Genomic DNA, 8,061 nt, shown 5'->3' on the forward strand with positions numbered 1-8,061 from the left:
CATTATAAGAGATCTGGGAACGCAGGTTGAGAGCAACCTCTCTTTTGACCACCACACTGCCACTGTGATCAGAAAGTCCTATGTGGCACATCTCATTACTAAGGGTTTTGCATCCAGGAAGAAAGAGGTCATTGTCTCCCTCTACTCTTCCCTCATTAGGCAAATCATCTAGTACAATGCCCCATTTAGCATGTACCTCACTAGACACCTGCAACAACTGGAGAGGCTGCAAAAGTACCTCACAAAGAGGATCCTAGGCCTTAAACACTTGTCCAGTATGGACAGACTCAAAAAACTCAAACTATTCTCTGTCTCATTTTGCCTACTTAGAGGTGATCTCTGCTTGACTTAAAGCCATGTCTGACCCAGCTCTGTTAGAAATGCTACATCTAAAGAAATCCTAATCCCTCTGCACCACACGTGCCGGAGACCTTAACCTCATTACCACAATCAATAGAACATGCTGGAGGGACAGGTTCATAACCCAGAGACTGCCCATGCTATGGAATAGACTTCCCATACATGTCAAACAGAGCACCTCACTGGCCCTTTTCAAGAGAAATCTTGAGGAGTGGATGGGAAATAGAAAATTCACCCTGGGGATCACTCCAGTGGCTCTACTCAACAGAGGCACTGGAAACTTAAGGTCGAGTGCACAATGTCAGGGTAATCTTATGGGCTAGGCTTGTAAAGGCTCTAGAGCCATTAGCCTACTACACACCTATGAACAACAACCAAAAAATGTACTTTTCTTTCAGTTTTATTCATTTTCTTTGAAACAAAGTGACTTGGTCTTTCATTGCACTCTGACAATGGAACTGTTATGTTGGTGCTTGCATAAACGTTTTGTGAGGAAATTTATACTGTTTGATTAAAAAAATACCATTTTTATTGAAGTTTTCAGTGTCAGTGTAGAACAGTGTGGTTGTGAGACTTTCAGTGGGTTACTTACCTCAGAAACACTTCTCTGCCATTCTGCATACTGACTACTCTGTCACTGTTCAGACCTTCCCAGCTTACAGATGCGGGAACAGTAGGACCCCACAAGTCTTCCTTCCCCAGAATACAAAATGAGCCTTCAAGGTTAGTCTAGCTCATAAACTGCCTCCATCACAATTGGGTGACTGCGCTGTGGCTGTTGTTCCTAAGACCACCAGTCTTGTTTTGCCCATCGTCTTGACGTAACCACCCAAGCCACCAAAGACCAGTGATCAGCCACAGTCTTCTGGCTGTAGGAATACCACTTTTGCTGTTGTCTGAGGAAAGAACAAGTGAAGGGGCTTCAGTTGGCAGAGGGAGGTATTTGAATACTGCGTCCAATGTTCCTAAGAATCAGTACATGAGAATGAGTTCAGTGAGAAAAATGCCCAGACAACTATTTCTATTTCTACAGACAAAGCAGATTTACTGAGATTTGCCAAGGAATTGATTACTGCCTTTTTCAAAGCTTCCGAACCGCCTGGGAGAAAAAGGAAGAGATCCAGTGTTCTCTATGTTCATCTATTCAAATGTATGGGTTGTTGGATCTGACATCAAACCTTTATCAAATGCAGACCTCTGACTCTTCTCCTACCTATAATTCCCTAGGCTCCACATCAGATGCCCAGATCTCTTTTGCCACTCAATGATAGAGATGTGTGCAGAGCTCTCTCCAGCAATAGGTTATATTTTACTTATTCTTGCAACTTCTACTCTCCTATCATGAGAATTATCTTCTCTTACTTCCTGAAACTGAAAGGTTTAGACAGTTACTTAGGTTTTTTTTTTCAGTTGTTTAGTTTACCTAAGGTCTTAACTCTTAATACTAACTGATCTTAAAAAAAAGTGACTTAGTTTTTGCTTTTTTGCTAGCTGTTTTGATTTATTTCTTTGTAGTTGACAGTTGAAATGTTGGAGTCATTTGGATTTAAAAAATGCTTGGAGCATAGGCACAAATTACCACCACGGGACCCACACTCCAAATGTGTATACTGTCTCAGTGCCACCCCCTTTGGTATAGAATGCCAGTCCTGTGCAGCATTTTAGTGCTAGGTCCCTCCAAACATGACAGAACAAGCTTGTTTTAATGGGGCTTCTTCCAGCACAGACACGGGCTACCCCTTCCCCTTCTAAATGAGAGAAACCCAAGTCAAAGGGACAAGAGAGAGAAGGAAAGGAGCAAGTCTCTATCTAAAACTTGAAAGAAGCGGTCTCTGACAACCTCCATCAGCCCCCAACCCCAAAGTTCCCAGAAGGTTGGATCCGACACCCACTCTGGCCTGATCACCTTCTCTAAGCACCAGATACTCACCAGGACTGGAGAATTCCAGACTTCAGTCACAGTCGCCAATCTTACAGGAAAGAGGATATTCTCTGCCACCTTTTTTAGCATAATCCACTCAATCATCAAGAAGCCTCACAGAACTTAATGTCAGCAGGATGATGAGGAAGCTCTTGAGAACACAGATACAGCTTGGATTATTCCAGTACCGGCCCCTGGGAAGGTACCAAGGGCCAGCCAACTTACCCCTCCCTTACAGGAATCTGTACCAACTCGACCTTCAGGTTCAGTATTACTGGATTCAGCTAGAACCAAAGCACCTTTATTGGAACCAGAGCTGCTTACATCTTCTCTCTCTCTCCCTTGACTCCTGTGCCTTCAGACCAAGATAGCACTCAAAGCCGAAGCTTTGGTGCTGAGTTCTGGGGGGTGAGTTGACACCAAAATTCTCTGAGCCATCTCTCCCTCTCAGGGTTTCAGATCTGGACAGCTCAGATCACAGATTGGCCTTGGGGGTGGGGTTCCCCCTTTTCTTTGGAGTGGAGGGAGTCATTTTTTATGGTGGCAACCTTGGCCTTTGAGGCTTTTGGCAAATACCAAAAACAGGGCAGTTTCAGCCAGTTCGGTTCCATCCAAACCCCATCTGTAGTCTGTTTCTTCACCTCTTCATCATGTCAGACAGGGGCAGCCAGTACCAAGGGGTTTCTGAGGAAGTTTGCATTGTTAGCTCCCAGTCTGATTCTGACCCTTTTTCTCACCCAGAAGGTGCCCCCAGAAAACGGATGTGCAACTGGAAGTATCTAGAGTCTTTCACCAAAGATACTGACTTTGGTAGGGTTCCCCTCTCTGAAGATGTCACATTCTTTGATAATCTCGAATTAATGAAACAGAAAAAGGGTTAGTCATCCCAAGACCCTTCACAGGATGAGTCAGTATTCTTGGAGGCCTTTGTTTCTGGACCAACATTGTCCTGGGTGGCACCTCCTGTTGATCCACTTATTGACCTTATGGCTCAGTGAGCATGGGACGACCTTAATGTGATGAAGCCCAATATTATCTGCACAGACAGGAAGCACTGGAGTAAGGGTCCACCATTAGATGCTGTGGTGGCAGGAGCCACCAAGAAAGAGCTATCAGAAAAAAGCCCTTATGTTTATCCTCCTAATACAGAATATAGGGCAGTGGACAGATTTGGGAAGTGGACTGATGCATTGGTGACTTTCACCCTAGATTACTGAACTACCTTACCCATTTAACACCATTCCAGAGAGACCTGACTAAGGAGAATACAAAGTCATTCTCTGGGGTGTTGCCTGCAGATGTTCAGAAAATGGTATAGTCCCAGCTTTCCACCCTTCAATCCTTCTCTAATGTGGCCATGCATCTGCTCTGTAACCCAGTTGATGGTACAGCTAGAGCAGCACGCACCAACATTAGCATGCATCACCACAGCTGGATGCGACTTTGTGAAAGGCTTTGTCATCCTTTATTAATGCCCCTTATGATGGTTCCACCTTGTTTGGACCAAAAGTCAAAAGATACACTCACCCAGGAGCCAACAAGATGGCAAAACTCTATGCAGTGGGAGTATGCTTCTTCACCCAGCAAAGAACATTCTCTAGGAGACTGGGGAAGATGATAATGATCTGCAAATCACAGATTACTTCGTTTCCAAAAGTGATAGTCCTTTCCATGAGAGAGGAGACGACAATTTTAAAGAATGATACCAAAGAGGCAGAGGCGGCTCTCATAAATTGAGGCTTTTCTATGAAAGCCTTTCTGCACTCTGGAGACAGTTAGGAGGCATCTTTTTCTGTACCCTCAAGCCTGGCACACAATAATGCCAGATTCATGGGTATTAAGAATAATATCCAGAGAGTATTCAATTCACTTTTCCCTCCTACCTCAGAAAAAGGTGAAAGACCCCAATGTTCCACTCAATCAGTGGGACTTGGCATCCATAGAAATTTCAAAGCTGCTAACAGGAAAAAAAAAAAAGGCGAACCAGTCCCCCATGACCAGTTAGAACCCGTAGAACTCCAGATTTTTTAGTACCAAAGAAAACTGGGGACCTCCAACCCATTGTTGGAGGTCAGTCACCTAAAACAGTTAGTAACACAAAGTTCCAGATGGTCACAATTCAGTCCATTTTACCTCTTTTGAGGAAGGATAATTGCATGCACTCTGCATACCTCTAGGACGCCCACTATCACATCAAAATAGCAAATCAATCCAGGAGATTTCTTCATTTCTGGCTAGGAGCGAATCACTTCCAATTCAGAGTGCTGCCATGTAGTCTCACCACAGCCTCAGTGTGTTCACCAAGATCATGGCAGTAGTAGCTGCACACTTGCCCCTACTGGGGATCTAAGTCTTCCCATACCTCGATGATTTTCTCCACTGCCTCCACTGAGCAATTCCTACTCACACACTGGGATCAAGTACTGCAGCTGCTTCTAAATATAGGAATATCCATAAACCTGCCAAAATGTCAGCAGACTCCAGCATAAAGTATAGAATTCATAGGATGCCACACCTGGACTCCCAACTTCAAATATTCAACCTTTCCCAGTGCAGGGTTGTCACTTCATCTAACTGCTCTTCAAGTTCTGCATTACCCTACACTACCAGTGAGGTTAATCCTATGACTCTTAGGTTTCATGGCATTTACAGTTTTAATGATTCCCTTACCTAGATATTACATGAGGGAGGTTACTGCAGTGAACCTTAGCAGTACAGTGGTCTCAATCCATTCACCCCCGCTTTCAAAAATTTGGATTACACAGATCTGTAGAAAACAAAGATTAGTGGAGAACATCCTCATCTATGACTGAGGGCCATCCTTTCCATACAGATTTGCTGATCACAACAGCGACTATGGATCAATGTGTGTATTGTAGCTAGATAGCATGTGCAAGATCAGTGCCATTATGTATAGTCACAGTGAATGCAGGCATGAATGGAAATGTACATGCGAGTGTGTTTGAAGTAATGAGTCAGTCAGTTAGCTTAAGTATATGTTCTAGTTACAGCTCATGACGTGTTTATGTACAATAAACAACTTGAACCCATTACAGTGTCTCATTTGAATACAAGAGACATGCAACATGGTGTCAAAATGGGATCCAAAGCGAAGCAACTCACAGACCATGAGGAACGCAGTTAGAAGAGGAATATACAGGAGCCAACTTGCAAACAGGTCAATGGTTATTCAAAGGTATTTAAACCCACTTAAATTATTTTTCAATTGCTGAATAGGTGGTGAAGCATTCAGAATAATTACAGAGAGAAACAAAATGTTCGAAATTGTGACATACTGATAAAAGTATTCAAAATAAATACAAAAGTGTTCAGAATAACTTCCATAATGTTAAAATGCCCAGAAAGGCTAAAAAGGCCACTTTTTTTTTTTTTTTTTTTTTTTTTGCAATGTACAGCATTTTTGCATTAACTAAAACTTTGCGGAGTGTTAAATAGAAGCCTTTTCAGAGAGATTGTGCATTTGAGCATAATTACAAGTACCTGGTCCATGCTTATATTTAAACACATTTTGCAGACCTGGACTACTGGTGTTTGATAATATTGCTGAGAATTGGCAAGTGTTTGAGCAAGAATGTGGTATTTTCATATAGGCTACATTTTCTCATAAAGACACACATACAAAGGCATTCATACTTCTTAAGCTGGCTCGGAAGCCATTGAAAGTGAATGTTCATTTGGGTATGCAGGGGAGGACTGCTGTATTGTAATGCAGGTTGAAATGTGGGAAGATCCTGAGTTCTTAAAATGTAAATTTAGAGAAATGTGTAACCCTCAAACAAATATTACAATGGAAAGGCACATGTTTTACACAAGAAATCAAAAGCCAAGTGAAACTATAGCAGCATATGTTGTTGCTGTCTTTCAGCTTTTCCCGGTTAGGGGTCACCACAGCGGAACTCCGGTCCGCTAATGATTGGCAGTAGATTTTCACGAATGCTGAGGTGCCAGCTCGATGTCCAACCTTCAACGAAGACACGCCCATTTACGCATGTCTTTCAAATGCCCACCCAATCACAGGGAGGACATGCAGACTCCACACAGAAGGCACTCCCTGCACTGCAGCCAAGAATCGAACAGGAGAACCTCTTGCTGTGAGGCAACAACGCTACCACTGCACCACCGCAGATTGTACAAACTATAGCAGCATATATTACCAGCTTAAGAAATAAAGCAAATATGTGCAGATTTGGTAATCTGAGAGATGAGTTGGTAAGACAGGCTTGTGTATGGTTTTAATAATGATGCAGTGAGAAAGATTTTGCTTTGAAACAGTGATTTAACAATGAGCAAAGCCATTGTGATTTGTCAAAATTGAGCTTATATTAAAGCATATGAATATACTTACGAATGAAGAAAACATGCATGCAGTGTCTGCCAGTGCAAACATTGATAGTGTACAACATAAAGCTAAGATGAAAAAGAAATATAAACCGAATGGGGCCTCAAACCCAACCTTATTGTTAGCTGTCGGAATTGTGGAGGCAGTCATGAACCTAAATGAGAGAAGTGCTTAGCTTTTGGTCAGCAGTGTCATAAATGTAAAAAGGGGAATCATTTCAAGAGGCTTTGTAAGTTTAAAGTGGCACACACATTTATTACAAGAGAGCATCCGAAGCAGCAAGTAGAACAGATACAGAACTGTGAACAAATTTCCTATGTTGGTGGTGTCTCTGTGATTAATGAAACAACACAGTAGATTATCAGCTGGCAGCAAAGAGTGAAATATTTTGTACTGTTCAGTTTAATGGGAAACCTGTGGAGCTTAAAGTAGACACTGGATCCAAGTGCAATGTTATATCAGCACAAATGTTTGCCAAAGTAAAAGTAGGTGAGAAACTTGATTCAGCAAAGTGTGCAAAACTAGTTGCTTATGATGGTGAAGTGATTCAAACTGATGGTGCTTTAGTTCAAACATGCCATTCCGCTTAGTCAAAAGACACATACAGTCATTGTGAGGCCTCAAAGACAGTTTGAGAATGGGACTGATTTAATTTAATAAAGAAGTCCGCCATGTAAGTCTGAACGACCACAATAGTTTTGCATAGAATATTTTTAATGAATATGCTGATATTTTCACAGACAAGCTTGGCAAACTTCCAGTCACATATTACATGAAGTAAGCCCAGTTGTCAGACCAGCAAGGAGGGTTCCAGTAGCAATGCAGACCAAAGTAAAAGCAGGGCTTAAAAAATGGTGAATTTAGGTGTCCTTACTCCAGTAAAAGAAGCAACTGAATGGGTATCCTCCATGGTCACAACTCATATGAAAATCTCAATGAAATTCAAATATGTATTGATCTGAGAGATATAAACAAAGTGATTAAATGTCCTGATCATCCAATATGCACAGTAGAAGTAGCTGCCGTCAAGCCAAATGCCACTGTTTTTTCAGTCTTAGATGCAAAATGTATCTTTTGGCAAATTTTGCCGGATCACAAAGCTTCATTGTTAACCACTTTCAGTACACCATTTGGTAGATACAGATTTTTGAGAATGCCATTTGGGATAAATTCTGCCAGTGAAGTATTTCAACGTACAATGGAACAATTTTTTTTCAGGTTATCTATGTGGTATCACAGTAGATTACGTTACTGTAGGGGGCAGTGGTGAAGTCGAACATGACAGAAATCTCAAGAAAGTTCTACACAGGGCTCATGAAATAAATCTTAAACTGAATCCTCAGAAGTGTAAATCCAAACTGAAAGAAGTTACTTATGTTGTTCATATGTTTACCAGTTCTGGCTTACAACCAGATTTGTC

Source organism: Protopterus annectens, chromosome 4.part1, assembly GCF_019279795.1.
Source record: "Protopterus annectens isolate FY-2018-M chromosome 4.part1, PAN1.0, whole genome shotgun sequence".
In the NCBI taxonomy this organism is placed as follows: Eukaryota; Metazoa; Chordata; order Ceratodontiformes; family Protopteridae; genus Protopterus; species Protopterus annectens.